Below are 18,592 nucleotides of genomic sequence, written 5' to 3' on the forward strand. Positions count from 1 at the left end.
AAATTTTTGTTTTCTAGGAAATTGCTTTAATAATGTTATCATCATTGTTATAGACAAATACTCTAGATTTTTCAATTTGCAGCCCTAACTCTTTTTGAAGTTACAATCCTTCCATCCCCTCACAAGCTTTAGGATTACAAACATGTGACATTATATACAATGCTAAAGAACTTTTTAACTATCACTGTATTATTATTCTTTCAAATTCTTATTAGTGACTGCAAATTCAGTACTTTGCTTGATTTTATATACATATATGAACATAATATATACACACATATATATATGAAAATTATTGTTCAGCTCTTGCAATTTAATGACCATCCATTAAAATGGAAATTATTTTACATGGTATAAATATATTTCAATTTTTTTATATTTTAATTCTTTTCAGATAATTTTTATGCCCCAAGTCATTATTGGACTTCATAACTTCTGATATGGTTTTAGATACCTGCTAGTTCAGGGGACATTCAATATATGCCTATGGATATATTTCATGAAAATTTTTGAATTCTCCTGCAATTAGTAGCCTCATATATATATATATATATATATATATATAAAATCAAGACTTACTCTACTTAGTGAAAAATTGGTTCTTTCCTGAAGAGAAAGCCTATCTAATAAGTCAGCTGCTCTAGAAGTGCTAGTTTGCTCATTGTTGACATGACTTATGGTTTTAATTTAGAATTCTCATATACAAAATCAATTAAATACCTTAATGGCAGTTATTTTTGCCCTAGTATATAAAATTAAACAAGTAAAGGCTCATAACTTTCTTATTTTACCGGCAGAAAAAGAAGATGCCAAAAAACAGAGTGAAAAGGAAATTGCTGTTGATGTGAAAAAAAAAGGTATTGCTTTTTTGTTTCCTTGGTTAGACTAGGTACAAAGTGTATGCATTATGAATGATCTTGTCACCACTTACACAAATTGGATATGAGTACTTTGATCTACTAATATGTAGATGCTGAGGTAAATACCTGCTAAAGAAATTTTAATATACAAGATAGGCAAAATTCAAGACTACTGAAATAGGTGAATGAAACTAGACCTCCACTGGAGCTCGGGGCTAGAGGAGAAAGCAGGAGAATATGTAAGAGCCAGAACTGGGTATCTTTTCAGTTTTACTCCAAGAAGAAGTAAATTTTCTCTTTTGTATGTTCCTGAGGAATGTCTTTTCACCAGCTGGAGTCGGGTGCTTAAGAAAGTTAAGACTCCTGACTATTCACAGAAAATAGGAGGTAAAATGATTCTCTTTTCAAGGAGTGGTACTCAGATCTTTGAGAAAAGCATGCTTGCCTTGAAAACTGCAAGTGGATGGTGATTGTGGGGACTACATTAACAAGTTTTGCAAATGATCTAAGAAGATGAAGGCGAGGTACCCAAGGAGTCTGTCTAGAGTTAGTTCAAGCTGAGGGTCATTTTTGCTAAAACTTAACAAAATAACAAGACCTCTGTGGCACATGCCAGTAACGGTTCTGCTTTGTAAAGTCAGGATGCTAATGGAGAACAATATGCTTCCTCAGGAAAGATTCAACGACTTCACAGCTTGGAATTTTAATTCTCATACATACATAAATCCATTCTGATAAGGCTCAAGTTTACACAGAACATTCTCACCTCAACTATCATGGCTTGGTGATATTTTCTCCACCTGTGTCAGTGATGCTTAAAATTCTGCAAGGAGAGTCATTCCATTCTTTTGAGTTATGGAGGACTTTTTCTTCATTTAAATGCAAATCTTCTAGGCCCCGTGTGAATGGAGTAAAACACCAGTCCCTCTCAGTTATTAACAAGTTTGTGAATGAGGTTTCCTGTGTAATAGTAAACTGAAAATGATGTCCTAGTAAATGAGGCAGTAGGCAAGCTTAAATGAGGAAGCTGATAAAAAGGAGTTTGACATGGGACAGTGGAGAGCAGACAGGAAGATGTTAGCAAAATCCTCCTTCCCTAGGAAATATACCTCTTGTGGGGAAAACGTTGTAGAAAGATGCCCCAAAAAGGAGATCATAGCATGACAAGCTAAGTAATCATATTCATATCCTGATAAAATAGGAACTTAAGATTATGCAGCAAATGAGGTAAAATATAAATATTAGGAGTTTCATGATGGTATGTATTATAAAATGCACAAGATAAGACAGCCTCATAATATGTAGCTTTCAGAATTGATTGCAAATTCCTTAACATCCAGTTTCCACTCTTAAAGATGCATTATTGGAGAGTTTGTTTTATTCATGGATATTTACCAAGTGAAGAGTGTTATCTCTGACAGACACAGTAATGTGGGCTAAAGAAAAACAAGAGGATTCTTCCTGGGACATTTGGCTTTGCTAAAAGATTTGCCACAGAAACATTCATATATTTTTGTCTTACAATGAAACAATGGTAACCACAGGTAAAATATAGAGACTAGCACAGAAACTAAGCACAGGCAATACTAAGATGATTTGTTTATATTTAGTTACAAATTCAAAATCTTTGTTCAATTGATTATCATTCTACAAGATATAGTATATGTATATTAACCAGAAAATGGTACATTCACATACTTTTTAAGATTGTATAACTAAAAAGGAGTAACTCATATTTTACAAATAAGTTATAAGATAAAAATCTTAATTAAATTTTTTTATTTTAAGTGTGTATTTGTATTTGGTTTTTAATTTCATATGAAAAGATGGCATTTTACAGCTGGAGAATAAAATTAACAACATATTTATCTCTTCAAACAATAAACACTGAAAGAGAGCTTAGTACAAAACAGACATAGATTTCATATTGTTCTTAACTTTATTAACTGTGCCAGTAACTGTATTTTAAAGTAATCCACTATTTAGTACTATTGTCAATGGGGCTAAATCTCTATGATTAGCACATGGCAGGACATAAGTCCGGAGACAAGATAATGACTTATTCAAAAATCTGTGTGACCAAGAAGGTGAAGAGCCATTGTCTAAAGTTCATCTGGTTAGAATGCTGGGTAGGAGCTATAATTTACGCAGGTAATATGTATTTGCAGATGAGTGGGTGAATTCTCACAAGAGGAGAAAGGCCCAGGTTTGTGCCCAGGCTGTGTACATTGAATCTTAATTGCTTAGGCACAAGATGATCACATTTCTGCAAATCTCAAGAAATTTATTTGCATATTAATTTGCATATGAACAGTTTGTGACCTAATAGTCAATGGACAGGATTAATTGCCCAGAGAAGAAAGAGAAGAGTCAGGAGAGATTCAATTTTGAGACACTAATGCTTAGTCTCTTAGACCACTGTGTATTTCTAAATGACCTTGAAATAACCTCTGTATATAAACCATGTTTAGTGTAGATCCAAGAGATTGTTGAATAAATAATCATTGTCATTTTTGATTTAAAAAATACTACAGAAGTGCTACTGTGGATATATGCAGTTAAAAGTCTGCAACTCATGGCAGAAACGTAAATTAAACAGCTATTAGAACAGTATGGAGGTTCCTCTAAAGTGAAAAATAAAACAATCATAGAATAAAGTTGCTTTGTACATACATAAAAGATAGAAATCAACATGTTAAAACATTCTGTGTACAGGTTTATTGTAAAACCCTTGAGAGTAATAGCCAAGTTAGGATTTTACCCTAATTCTTCATAAGTGAGGAAATAGATAAATAAAATGTGGTTTACAACACAACATATCACTATTGATCTATGAAAAAGCTAGAAATATAATCATTTGAAATAATTTGGATAGAAGTAAAAGGCATATGCAAAGTGACACAAATTATACATAGACAAATACTTCACGGTTTCACTAATAAGTAGAATTCAAAAAGTTTATATTGTGGTTTAAAATAGAAAAAATGAGTTATCAGAAACTAGAAAGAAGCAAGTGATATAGGTGATAGGTCAGGATCAACTGTTCTGGGGTATAGCAGGATTAATAGTATTAATGCAAATGTATTACTTATCTCAAAATTAGGTAGCATAAATTTGAATGCAGTACCTATGAAAAAATATTAAACTTAAAAGGAATAAACATGTAAATTGTCCTCAATTAGTAACTACACAATGTAGACGTGAATTAGAACACATCACATTTTAGTGAATAAATATATACAAATGTTGTTTTGCAGAGCTCAAAAAACTATGAACTCTTGGACTGTCATATAAGTGAAATAGAAATAAGTTGGATTCTGTGTTTTAAAGTACATCCTTTTGTTCCTTTTACCTAACTTTCCCATTTCTTATTAGTTTCCCTGCTTGTTATCATCTTCCTACAATCTTATTATTGTGTAGTACAGTTGCTTTGCTAAGTTTCACGCAGGATAAGTTATCAGACAATGAAATTCCACTGAGAAATATGCAACACCATATTCCCAAGTGTATTATTGCCTTGAACCAAAATTGGGTTCCAGGATATGGTGTGTGTGCATGTGTGTGTGTGTGTGTGTGTGTGTGTGTGTGTGTGTGTGTGTGTTGGTTAGTGTGCACATGCACACATCTGAAAAATAACTTATTTCTGGGACTCTTCTCTTAAGCAAAGCAAAAGAGAATAGCAGAAAGAAAATGCAGAAAAGTATAGGTAAGGCATGAAGACCAGGGAACAATAGGAAATGAAGTTGAGAATCTAGTTCTAGTTAGCTAGTTGATACAGGTAACCATGGAGCACTATCTGAACAAGCAGTTTCATTTATCAGGTCATGGGAACCATTAAAGGTATAAATACAAAGAGCTGACATGATTGTATCTATGCTTGCTAACTTCTAACACCAATGTGTGGGCAAGAGACCAAGAGAAATATTAGACAGATTTTTTAATTAATATTTTCAGGTTATACCATGTTGCCATGAAGTAAAAGAGTACCAATATGATATACAAGGAAGAGATCATCATGTAAAACATGACAGAGAAGATTAACACAAGATGAAAACAGACTAAGAGAGAGAGATAGAGCTGGAGAGACAGAGAGAGTGGAAGGGAGAAAGAGAGGGAGATATCCTTGTCAGTATGCCAGTTTGAGTTTTCACATTCTGGGGTGATGGATGAAGACATGTCCATGCATTTGATATCTCAGAATGATGTTTATTAACTAATTAATATTCCAATTATCACCATGGGGAGATGAACTGACATGAGGAGTTTAACTGACAAACATGGTTAAGAAGTTTTCTCCCCTAACCTTAACTAGATTCAAATTAGCCAAGGAAATTGTGTGTGTGGGGGGGGGAGTGGGTGTGTTATGGGGCAGCAGCTCAATGCTTCTGCCCACCCTTAAGCAAAGCCCCACTTCCCTTCCCATTTTCTAGAGGTTAATTGGAGGTAAGAGTGTCAGGTCCTTTTGTGCCCAGGCTGGCTTTGAACCTTGATCCTCAGATCTCAGCCTGCTTAGTAGCTAGGATTACAGCTGTGAGCCATCCCACCCAGCAGCCCAGGAAAAATTTAAGCAGTAACAGAAAGATAGACAAAGGGTAGATGACAAATAGTCAGGAAGTATTTTAAGCAGATCCTGGTAACGAATCCTGTACCTTTAGACATAGTGTTAAAAAACCATACAAGGAGGGTGGGGAGTTTGGCCTAGTGGTAGAGTGCTTGCCTAGGATGCACTAAGGCCAGGGTTCAATTCCTCAGTATCACATACATAGAAAAAAGCTGGCAGTGGTGCTGAGGCTCAAGTGGTAGAGCTCTAGCCTTGAGAAAGAACAAGGACAGTGCTCAGGCCCTAAACTTAAGCCCAGGACTGGCAAAAAAATAAAACTAAATAAAAATACAAGATGTACCTTTCTACCAGCGTCATTCAGACCTCAAATACATGGTCAAATCTGCAGCCAGGCAGTCCTGGCAGGGCTCTAGGATCCCCACATCTGTACTTACTTTGAAAGATTTTCAGCAAATTAAGCTCTGCAGAGAATATAGATATCTCACTGTTTCCTCAACTGGAATTGTCAAGAATCAAAGGGGAGTCACATTTTCCTGCTGCTCTGGTTTTTAAATGCATTCCCAATCTGATATGTGCAATTAAAACTTCTTTGTACAACTATTTATAAAAATAGCAAATAAATATTTCAGGAAAGCATGTTTGTTTCATATCAGAATTTATGTGGACAATCAAGTTGTGATTGTTAGACAATAGATTGGGGAACCCAAAGAATGTTTCCTTCTTCTCCATTTAACCAGTATTAAAATATTTTCCACTCCTTTCTTTCATATGGTTTCCTTGCTAAATAGGATTTTTTCTTGATGAAAGAAAGAACAAAGTAAATGATTCCATCTTTTTTTGTCCCACACTGAGTATCCAGCATGTGGCATAATACCAGATAAAGCAAGTACTGAATAGGTTCATTGGATAAATGAAAGAAGCTTCTTCTGTCATAGGAGCTGTAGTTTCACTTTTATTTCCTCTCAAAAGGATTTGCCTCCCCTATGAAGTTTCCACCTTCACCTTGTCTTTCTGTTCACTGTGGCCATGGAGAGGAAAACTAAATATTGAAATCCCAGTGTCCTCTTCTGTATGCAGAGTCTTAATTAGCTTTTCAAACACATTGCAGATAAAACCTATTAATCCTCTGACCTTCACTGAATTCAAAAGTTTTTGTGTTAATTGTTTTGAGAGAATAATAGACAGTTTTGCTTTTTAGAAAGTCAATGCATCCCTTCCAGGAAAGCCGCAGAAGCAGAAAGAATACCAGAAAGAACCCGTGCTTTCCACCTCCCATCTTTTGTCCCTATTATCTGACTACAGGAATAATTTCTGAATTACATAGGGACCATTTTTTTCCTTGGAATGATGAAGTTAGATTTAAAAGAAAAATTTATTTCAAAGCCAAGCTAGCAACAAGAAGAATTGGCTATTTGAGATGGTTGTTGATTTATTTTACTGAAAATGTATGTTCACAGAGAAAGAAATATCTTGATTTCTCTGTTACCATTCACTTTGCTTGTATTTTTCCCTTAAAATGTTCAGATTCCTTTCAAAATGAGACTTGAATACTTACACTAGCATTTAGTTTTATTTATAATGTTTGAGACACTCAGATATTAAAGGTACAAAATAAATATTATCATTCATATTTCACAGAAGAGCACACAGCCCACACACTTACTTGTTTGCTAGAGTAAAAACTTCCTTCTTACTAAGGAAGCAGAAATGAAACACTGTTCTGAGTTGAAAAACCATGGTGAAAACCTTCCCTCCGTAACCTGGTGACTACGGTGTTTCACGATCACCCCAAGTCAAGGGATGTTCTTAAAAATTCCCCAGTATGAATGAGCCTGAGATCTAAGCTTCTCTCATTTTGTATATTTGCAGAGATTGAGCTTTATCACTCCTTATACATCATAGCTTAGTTGCAAATAAATGGGAGCAGCTTGGTAAGTTACCAGATTCCCAAAAGGAAATAGCCATGACCAATGTCTCCTGGGATTTAGGAATATAGACAGTGCATCTGCCTGTAGACATCAGAACCACTGGAACTAAGAAGTAGATCTTCTCTGCCTTTCTGTCCTTAAAGTGAAAATGTTTGTGCTGGAAGTTTTTCGCATGTCCTCATCATTGCTTATGATGCAGCATAAACAATGAAAGCTTGAAAACTTGGGCAGATGATCTTAATTTCTCTCACTAAATCTAAACATTCAAAATTATGTGATCTGATTTAGCAACTTTTTGATTAAATAACTCCTCTCTCAGATTCTCACTTCACACACACACACACACACACACACACACACACACACACACACACACACACACAGTGGAACAACAGCTAAAGCTATATTTGACAATGTGAGCACAAATGAATTTTTTTAGCCTCCTTCCTACTGAGTTGCTGGAGGACAATGGTGTGAACATCCACCATCCCTTGCCAGCTGGCTTGTATTCCTAAACCAAAGAAACAATGTCACACTTGCCCTACCCATTATGACAAGCTGCCTCTGGTTGAAATGATTACAACACGTCCTTATTAGTGTCTGAATCCATTTGTGCATTACACCTACCCAGTTCTGGATGAGTCGAGCCATGTTATTTGTGAGATCCAAATATGCACAATGTGGAATTAGCCTTAGACAGAAATAGCTGCTGTGAGAAACATTATTTAAGGGCTGAAGCAGTTCTGATTCTTGTCCCTGGGGCCATTGCTTCACAAAGGCAGTTGGGAGGGGTTCTTGGTGTCAGAGGTGGAATAGAGCTGTTGCACAGTTGGACGACAAGTGCCTCTCTGCTGCTTCCTCTATATCCACAGGGCAAATACAGCAATGTGAGAAGTTAAAGTGGTGGGCTATGCAGTTGGCAGCTTGGCACTGAAGCACTAGGACAGTATTTGCTCCTCCTGCTCCCTTGCCAGCTGTCTTTTTGTATAAGTTGGATTCAAACACCTTGCCTTTGACATTGCACATTTAAATGCCAGCATGTGCAATTTACAGTACAAAAGGGCAAAGATACTAGGGGAATAAGGGGAAAGTATCTTCTCTGTCTCCATTGGTTGACCTTTTGGGTTCTGCTTTATATAGCCATTAATAGAGCCTGTATAACCATATTTCTGATCATCAGAACAGTCACAGAAATAATTCTTTTTGCAATGTTAGTTACAGACAAACTTCCCAGGTTTCAGGCATTAGTATAGAAAGGACAGTTTGCAGTCATGGGACTCAATACTGAAAGTCATTTCTATCTCACTTAACAGAAATTTAAATCAAACTTCATTCTGTTATTCTTATTATAGTTGTTGGAAAACATTTCTAAAGAAAATGGAAAAATATGCAAATTATATATTCTCATAATTTTTATTATGTAAGAGTTCAGGGCAACAATACTTGAATCTGAAAGGTATATTTCATGTGCTTGTTTCATATTGATTAAGAATATTTCTAATTTGAAAGTATCATACCATAATAATCATCTGACATAGGATCAAAAGGACATGCAAAACTTAAAAGAATATTGGTGGAATGAAAATAATCTTAAAAAAAGAAAATTATGTGATCTGATTTAGCAACTTCTTGATTAAATAACTTCTCTCTCAGATTCTCACTTTACACACACACACACACCCCCACACACACACACACAAACACACACAGTGTGGAACAACAGCTCAAGGATTCCACTCTACTCCTGGAGCTGGGTGTTATCCCTGAGCTTTTCAGCTCAAGGCTACTATCCTATCCCTGAGCCAGAATCCCAATTCTGGTTTTCTAGTGGTTAATTGCAAATAAGAGTCTCACCGACTTTAGTGCCCAGGCTGGCTTTGAACGGCAGTCCTCAGATCTCAGCCTCCTGAGTGGCTAGGATGACAGGAATGAGCCACTGTGCTTGGCTTAAATCTATATTCTTGATGAATGATTTATGTCCATTTAATTAATTATATTTTTCTTCCTAGATGATTGCTCATCCATTCCATTGTTCACTTAGAGTCCATTTATGACCAATAACTGCAGAACCTCTTCTAGGTCAAAAAATTATTGGTAACAAGACAATTTCTTAGCATTTGCCCAGCTTCATTGATCGGTGAAGGAAATAGTCAACCAAGAGTATTATATATAGAAGTCATATTGTCATGAACACTTTCAAGATCAAGGGAATATAGAAAATAGAAGGCAGTCTGTGGTAGTCTGAAGTCCTTCTTGAGATGCTACTTGGACAGATTTGAGAGAAGGAATGGATCCCTGCACCCATCTGTTGAAATAGTTTTATACCAAGGAAGTGAATTGCTACCTAGAGGAAAGTCAAGGGACAATAAGGAAAACCATTAAAAGTAACTGCCTGAACAAGGAGAGAGATGAGAACTGACAATACATAAATTATTGCAGACTTATTGTTCATCACATGTTTCATCCCATGAGGTTACCTTACAAAAGGCCTGAGTATAGATTATTTTAAACAATTTCAATAGTAGACATGCAATAATAATAATAGTAAAAACATGCTCACTTGTTCTTTTGGTCAGAACATCATTTGAGTTCCACCTACAGCCCTTACAAAAGTTGCTTAATTTCCTTCTTGCTCTGTCCATGTACCAGAATTAACATTGTATTCACTGAATTTTGCACAGGTAATGCTTTACTTGAAGGAAAAGGAAAAAAGCTATTGCCATCTGGTGGTCATATTTGTGAGCTTCATCCTGGAATACAAGAAAAAAAAATTAGGTTTATTTATAATGAAGATTTCAGCAATACTCATGCCCATAGGTAAAACAAGCCATCTGAGTGCATACAAAACGATAATCTTAGAAACTTTGATAAAATGCTGGATGATGCTATTCTGTTCTTTAAGCAGTCTTTTAGTTCAGTCCAGCAGATAGTTGGTTTGGTCTCTGTGTTAAATGCACAGTTTGTAGTATGCAGTACATAAATTCAAGCTCAGTTGAAATGAAGTTCATGTATATTCATCACTGAGGTACACTCTGCCTTTTTTAAATAAGAATTTTGGGTGACTTTTGAATCCAGAGACTCAAATTCTCTTTATAGGAAATTATTATTGTCTAGCAAACTGAATTCCTTTAGATAATGTTTAGCTAATGAGTGTAAATCAATTTATAGGATAGATGTAATTATGTTTTAGTCTTACAGAGTTTATCTCAGATTATAACTACTTAGCTTATAGTTATCTCTTAGTTATCAACAAGCTGTGGATAAGCCTTTGGCTTTCTATCAGGAGAGAAAACTTACAGTGAGTATATTATAAGAGTAAGATTCAGATATATTCAGAAAAGGTAGCTAAGAAAGTTCAAAAAGTGCTTGATATATTTAAAGTTTATACATAGTCAATAATTTAATCCCTGTGATATTTTTTTCTATATGCTGCTTTATAAACTAGAGATCAAACCATATTCTGAAAATATACATAAAAATAAGTAGGTTATAAAGATAGTTTAGTTAGATAATTCATTAAGTCTCTAATTGAAGTTATTATTATAAAAACCATCATTCTCTTGCATCCAATAAACATAGTTTCTACTAAAAAAACATCAAGAGCACCAAAAGGGACACATCACTGAATATCTAGCAAATATGTTCCAAAGCCTTGCATGGCCTGAGTTCACATTAGATGATCAATACGGTTTTAGTGAAGGAATAAATTATAAAGGGTTTTTTAAATATTCAAGTTATCTACCTTAGCATCTTATCCCTAAAGTACTTTAAAGATGGAAAATGATATATCCAAATTTTCTTCTTTAACCCTTTATCCTTGAAAGCACTTTAAAAATAGAAAATGATATAAATTAAACATTTTGTTTGCAGATGTATGAAAAATTGCAATGATATTCAAATAAGTGTTATCATTTCATGTTTACATGAGAGAATGACCAATAAAAGTATTATCACTGTTTTCAATATGAATTTAAAAGATCCTCAAATATTACCAAGTTTATGCATTCTTAAAAATGAAAATTTGAGCATAACTATTCCATAACTCACTAAATTTTTACATTTTGGCCTTTCCTCTCATACATAGTAAGTATGAAAATGTAACTCTCAAAATAGTAAGTCCAGTTTTTAAGTTTGAAGTTAGGAATCTTATTATTTAACATGTTTACTTCTTTATTTCTTTTTTCCCATATATTCTCTTATTATAATTAATAGAAGAGTTACATTACTTTATTTATTTTTTTTTGCCAGTCCTGGGCTTGAGCTCAGGGCCTGACCACTGTACTTGGACTTTCTCAAGGCTAGACCTCTACCACTGGAGCCTCAGCACCATTTCCGGGTTTTTTCTATGTATGTGGTACTGGGAAATCGAACCGAGGTCTTCATGCATGCTAGGCAAGCAAGCTACCACTAGGCCAAACTCCTGGCCCAATGAAGGGTTACATTACATTCACCACATAGAAGGTGCATTACTTCACAAACATTGATAGCATTTCTCATGTCTTGGTCCCCATTTTCCTCCCCCCACACCTGCCCCTCATTTAGTTTTCCCCCCTTCTCTATCCAATTTCAAATAACCCAAAACACATATATACAATATAAAAGATAACAAGGTGAAATACTATAACAATATGAGATAACTAAGGAAGAGCAAAAGAGATAACAGTACATTAAGGACAACATTCATTGCATGGCTTTTGTTTCTATATCCTGGAGGTCCTTTCATTTAGCATCATTCCATATGGCCTTATGTACTAGGTTTTGTTCTATTCTAAATCTCTGCTAGGAGAGCCCAAGGTTTCTACTGATTGTGACAAATGAGGGAAACCATTGAGCCTATGTTCCTTTGAGTCTGGCTTACTTCACTTACTATGATTTTTTCTAAGTCTTTCCATTTCCTTACAAATGGGGCAATGTCATTCTTTCTGACAGCAGCATAGAATTCCATTGTCTATAAATACCACATATTGTTGATCCACTCATCAACTGAGGGGCATCTGGGTTGGTTCCATATCTTTGCTATGGTAAATAGTAATGCAATGAACATTGTTGTGCTAGTGGCTTTAGTATGTCCTTGTTTCTGGATGATTGGGTAAATGCCTAGTAGTGGAATTACTGGGTCATAGGGATGTTCTATGTTTAGTATTTTGAGGCACTGCCATACTGCTTTCCATAGTGGTTGAATGAGTTTGCACTCCCACCAACAGTGTAGTAGTGATCCCTCCTGGCCACATCCCCTCCAGCATCTGTTGTTATTCGTTTTCTTGATCCTGGCCATTCTAACTGGAGTGAGGTGGAATCTTAGAGTTGTTTTGATTCCCATTTCTTTTATGGCCAGAGATGTCAAGCATTTCTTCATGTATCCATAGGCCATTCTTATTTCTTCTTCAGAGAAGACTCTCTTTAAGTCTTTGGCCCATCTTTTAATGGGATGGTTGTTACTTTGGAGATTAGTTTTGGCGTGATTCAATTTTTTGAGCTGTTGATATATTTTAGATATGAGGCCTTTGTTATATGGTTGGTGAAAACCTCCTCCCACTCTGTAGGCTTACTATTTAGCTTGCTAATTATGTCATTTTACGTACAGAAGCTCTGTGCAGTCTCACTTATCCAGACTTTCTCTGATTTGTTGCATTTCTGGGTCCTTATTAAGTAAGTTTCCATCTGTGCCAAGGAGGCCTAGTGTATCTCCTATTTTTTCTTGTAAAGTTTCAGTGTATCTGCTTTTACCTCAAGGTCTTTGATCCATTTGGAGTTAATCCTGGTGAAGGGTGACAAAGAAGTATCCAACTTTAGTTTTCTGCACATGCTTAACCAGGTCTGCCAGTACTACTTGTTGAAGAGGCTGTCTTTCTTCCATTCTATTTTTTTGGCTCCCTTGTCAAAGATTAGGTGGCCAAAGGTCTGTGATTTAATATCTGTGCCCTCAGTTCTATTCCATTGGTCTTCAGGCCTGTTCTTGTGCCATTACCAAGCTGTTTTGGTCACTATGGCTCTGTAATAGTGTCTAAAGTTTGGTATTGAAATTCCTCCAGCCTACTTCTCTATTTCTTATTCAACTTTTGACACATTTTTGTCAACTTTTGACACATTTGCCATCATAATAGGCAAGTGTATCTTCAAAGCCACTAACACTTATTACAGCTTTAAATAGAAAACACATTTAAGAATGCTTGTTGGGAACCATTTTTACTTACCAACTGGTTATATCAAACATCATCGTTCCTGTTGTTGATGATTTTCACTGCAATGCCTTAGTTATTCCTGCAGAATTCATTTTTCCACAGGCTGTGAATTTATCATTTCCATCTCAGCAGAAAGAATGAATGATCTCCCATGGTGTTTAAGTAATTTCCAGCCATCTGAGAATTTTCCTGAAAATTTAACTATCTAGTCTCATAAGCTGATTCATATCACTGGCTGTGATATGCTTGCACTCTCTAAATGTACAAAACCCTTCCAGGTAGTCTTCAATGTCAGAAAGGATTCTATGTCCAAGGCCACCTCTAGCACTGTGCTCTGCTCTACCAGGCTCAGTTTGTAGATTGATTTGTTTATCCTCTTTATGCTGTTCTTTTGTCTATTTCAAATATCTGTCTTTGGTTTCCATGAAATCCATTCACACAAATCATTTGTACAAAGAATAGAATTAACAAGAAGTCTATGGGTAACAGTATGTGGGTGGGAGAGAGCTCAGGACAAGGCATAGCAGACAAGTATAGAGAAAATAATGAATCTGTTATTTAATGTCCCTCTTCCCTATCCTTCTCTTCCTAGTTTTTCCTCCCAGTTCAATTTTATTTCTTTAGTGCATTCATTTATCTATTTCTTTGTGTATCAATACTCAGGCTTATGCTTAGAGCCTGAGCTCTGTCCCTTAGCTTTTTCACCCTCAGCTGGCTCTACTACTTGAACCATAGCTGTAGTTCCAATGTTTGGGTGATTAACAAGGGGTAAGAATTTTTTTTTTGGTTGGGCTGCCTTTGAACCTGGATCCACAGATGTCAGTCTCCTGAGGAGCTGTGATTATTGAGCTGAACCCCCAGCACCAGCTCCCACTCACTTTTGAGTACCCTAAAGAATCCCAAAATACCCCCCTAGTTTCCTACATAAATCTGTTTCCTCTAGCATATGCCCAACATCCCCACTTCTTATTTCCTCTCTGAACACATGGAATTTCTTTAAGTGCTCTTTGTAAATCAGGTAATTGTTCATAAATTCAGCAATACTTATCAAATACCAGTTTCTGGCCAGGTACTCATCTGTTGTAAATATCAAATCCCACTATCCATTACATTAGTATTTAAAGCAATCATGGTCAAAGTGCCTAAACAGAGTGACAAAATATGTTAGCAGCCAAGTGATGACACTACAATACTTAGTTTTGAAATATGTTAGCACTTTAAGAGAAAAGCTCAAAACGTCACAAAGATGAAACTTGTGATCTTAACTGTTTCTCTCAATTATACATCCTATCTCGCCCCCCATACTGCACGTTCAGTGTTAGTGTTTATGATCCTGAAATAAATATACACAATGACACCAGACACTATCATTTTATCAAGACCATGTATAAATCACAGAGCTTATAATGAATACAAGTATATATTTCTCTTGACCCTTGGATATATGCATTGTTGTTGCTGTCAGGAGTGCTCTGATATATATGATGGGTGTACCATACATCTGTACTTGGGATGTTTTGATTCTGATGAATTAAGGGAAATATAAATAAAAAACGATATGTGTTAGTAATATATTTTGGCTTATTATGTTTCCTTTTGGATGATTCCATTAGCATTTGCTGTAAAATTTACTTGGCATTCTTTGTGAGTGCAGTGACCAATATTTCACTGTCCAGGTGCTTAGTGGATGCAGCTGAGGAGAAAATGCATGATGCTCTGAGCATGTCTTAGTATACCATTATTCAGGCCTCCATAGTCTTTGATTCAGTTCAGAGCATCCTTACTGTCCACAGAGCCAGGACCATTGATATATAAAGATGATCTTTATCTTGTCCTCCACAATACACTTCATGTCTTCACATCATACATTCCACACCTCATGAGGTCACAGAGCATATACATAGCTGTGCATATCATATCATCTCACTTTCCACTTCATTCTGTTGGAACTTGGTTCTTAGGAGAAGAAAAACAACTTAATTTAAATGTCATTATGTCTCCATACTCATCTCGTGCTACTGCTTCCTGTTGTCTGCTCTGTCTACACAGAATTCTATGCAAGGTTTTAGAGGCATCCATTCTCTCTGAGACCTTTGTATCCATGATGTCTTTGTTAAAGCCTACATTTTTACCTTTCAATTTCCTTTCTGAATAACTTTTATTCATGTCAGAGTGTGAATGAAAAATGTCATGCCTTGATGTTTCTCTGAATGGATTAAGCATCCTGGTATACCCATTCTCATAGTAGTGTCTCCAGTTTCTCGCCACAAAGAATGCAATATTGCACATTTCATTGTCCTCACCACAATCTGAGAGTTTGGCAGTGTACTTTAACTGACAGAGCTTAGAACAGAGCAAGGTGAGTATTATAACTTATTCAAAACTAAGGTGAGTTACTAGATGTTATATGTAAATAGACAAAGTTGTTTCTCAACTAAATCTCAGAAGTGACTAGGGAGAAAATATGTCTTTTTGAAGTGTCTATTATGTTTCCCTTTACCTAGGCCATCTCATTTATTTCTCAGAGTAATTTGGGTCTTTGGAAATCCAAGCACACTCCAATACATAAAATACAACATGTCAAAACTAGGACTCAAAGCTTGACCTTTTAGACTATAGTATTTATGATCATTCCATCAATCCACATTGCTTTTGAGAGTCCATGAAATCTGCATTGCTGAACACTATCTCCTTCTTGGCTTAAGTAAAGGACATATGTATATAACCCCTTTATCTATACAAAATATTACATATAAAACATACATGTATTATATATGTATATGAATTATAAGTCTTCTATGTACGTATTTGAACTACATAGATACTAGATATATATTTATTGAACGATGAGCTAAGAGGCTATATGATTGATTATCATAGAGAGTAGAGTTTGAGAGAAGCAAAGAAGATTAAATCCTTTTATTTCTGGAAGGAACATCACGGAGTCTATATTTTCACTGAGTTCTGCATTCAAGAAGAGTTCTATCACTATTAGGAAACAATGAGATAAATTAGATTACTAGTTAGTCCTCTGGGTAAAGAGGTACATTTGTTCTGCTAGGAAAAAAATGCATCCAAAAACAAAGTCAATCCACAATAACTATACTTGCTCAATCTCATATTAAGAGAATATCTATACTTTCAGTTAAATGCCAATTCCAGACCAATACATACCCCTGACACGATCCTCTTGATAGGTCTCTCCTTCCCTCCAGCACTCCTAGTAAGGAAGTAATTGAAGTGATAGTACAGTCTTATAAGGAAATCAACACTTAGCAGCCCACTGACTTCCCTAGATAACCAGTATGTGAACAGATATTAAAAGCATTTGGACTCAGAATCACAGAACATATGTCTGCTAAAGCTTATCACAAATGAAAGTATACAGATCTCAAACGTATATGGGTTAATTTCTGAATTAATAAGACATTCAGTACTATTGTATCTTTAATATAAAGAATATATATATATATACATATATTTCTCCATGGGCCAGAAATTACAAACACATATAAAATCATTTGTAAATTAATTGAGTACTTTTACATACTAGTATTGAAAAAAGATCCTCATCTGCCATCTATCATGCTATATAGCTTTAAAAATCAGTTTGAATATCAAGTATTTTAATTGCTAAAAGTCCAAGGAGACTGAGAGATAGATGGATATATAGAGATATAAAATAGCCAAATATTGTTTCTCTGTGTTTCCTAGAGTTATGCTAAACTATGTAATAAATTATCCTCTATTGTTTGAGAAAAATGTAGCATTACACCATTGAAATAACATCAGAATACTCAGAGACAAAGGTGTAATAACTCACTCATGCATTATAAAACCTTAACCATTTTCTATAATTTTCACCTTAAACATCTTTCCTACTTTCCTCTACTCAACTAGCATCTTTTATTTCAAAAGTAATTTGGGGGCCAGGAGTTTGGTCTAGTGGTAGAGTGATTGCCTAGCATGCACTACGGCCTGGGTTTGGTTCCTTGGTATTGCATACATTTTTTAATAAAAGCCGGAAGTGGTGTTGTGCTGTGACTCAAGTGGTAGAGCGCTGCCCTTGAGCAAAACCCAAGGAGAGTGCTCAGACCCTAAGTTCAAGCCCCAGGACTGGCAAAAAAATAAAAATAAAAATAAAAATAAATAAATAAGCTTTAAAAAAAAGTTGTTTGGTTTATATTACCATCATTATCCCATTTTTCCCAGTACCTTTCTCTTCCTTATACCTGAATCTTGACATTTCCCTCTCATACAGCAAAGTTCTACATTTGGTTGTCATGATTCTAGTTTTCCTTCCACTTCTTCTTTGGGTTCTTCATCCTACAGGAGAATGTCACTTTCAAGCCATTTTTGATTGTTTTTCCTGTTGCCTTGTCACATTAGCTATACTGTCTCTCCCTTATAACCTCAATGCCTAGCTTCTTTCTATTTTCATTTTTATCCTAAACTCAGAATATTAAAATAAATATCAGCTGTCCATTAAGCATCAAGACACATTTTTGTTTTGCCTTTAAGCTCATTCACTCCTTAAGGTGTTTGGTTTGGTTTGGTTTTCTTAGCTTGTTGAAATCAACATTTGGTTTATTCCCATATAATTTTTACCAATAGATTTCTTGATGGGGTGGCAACCAGAGACCTGGTTTATCAGTTACCTTGTAGTTATTTACTCTCATAATTTTATCATCATTTCCATATGAGTGTTTTAGAATCTCCACATTTCTTCAGGAAATCTTCATTTCGGAAAATATCTGCTTGTTGCTTTCATTTGAAGTTTTTCATTTTTTTCATTGTTTCAAACTTAACATGTATTACAAACTTTAATCATATCACACAAAAACAAGTCCTTATTATTAAGTCTCTAACCTACCTTAGTAGAATAAACATCTTTTTCTTCTCCTTTAAGTATGTCAAACAATTCTCCTAATTCCATGAATATTTTTTAAGAAACTAACTCCCATTATTTTATTTCTGCTTGGTTGATCATGTGTCTATATTAAGCATTGGGTGAAGTGTTCCAGGGACATTTTCCCTGGCTTCTATGAAACCAAGATTAAA

General features: G+C 35.3%; 1 long non-coding RNA gene across 1 annotated transcript in view; it reads left to right on the forward strand.

Moving 5' to 3' along the window:
• Positions 1 to 795: 795 nt before the first annotated feature.
• LOC150059718 (uncharacterized) overlaps positions 796 to 18,592 on the forward strand; it is a 35,793-nt gene continuing 17,996 nt past the window's right edge. Inside the window, exon 1 of the long non-coding RNA XR_016536398.1 lies at positions 796 to 857. This is a non-coding gene — a long non-coding RNA (uncharacterized LOC150059718). The remainder of the gene's footprint in view (positions 858 to 18,592) is intronic.

The sequence above is a fragment of the Megascapheus bottae genome, chromosome 8, assembly GCF_031878675.1.
Source record: "Megascapheus bottae isolate mThoBot1 chromosome 8, mThoBot2.hap1, whole genome shotgun sequence".
In the NCBI taxonomy this organism is placed as follows: domain Eukaryota; kingdom Metazoa; phylum Chordata; class Mammalia; order Rodentia; family Geomyidae; genus Megascapheus; species Megascapheus bottae.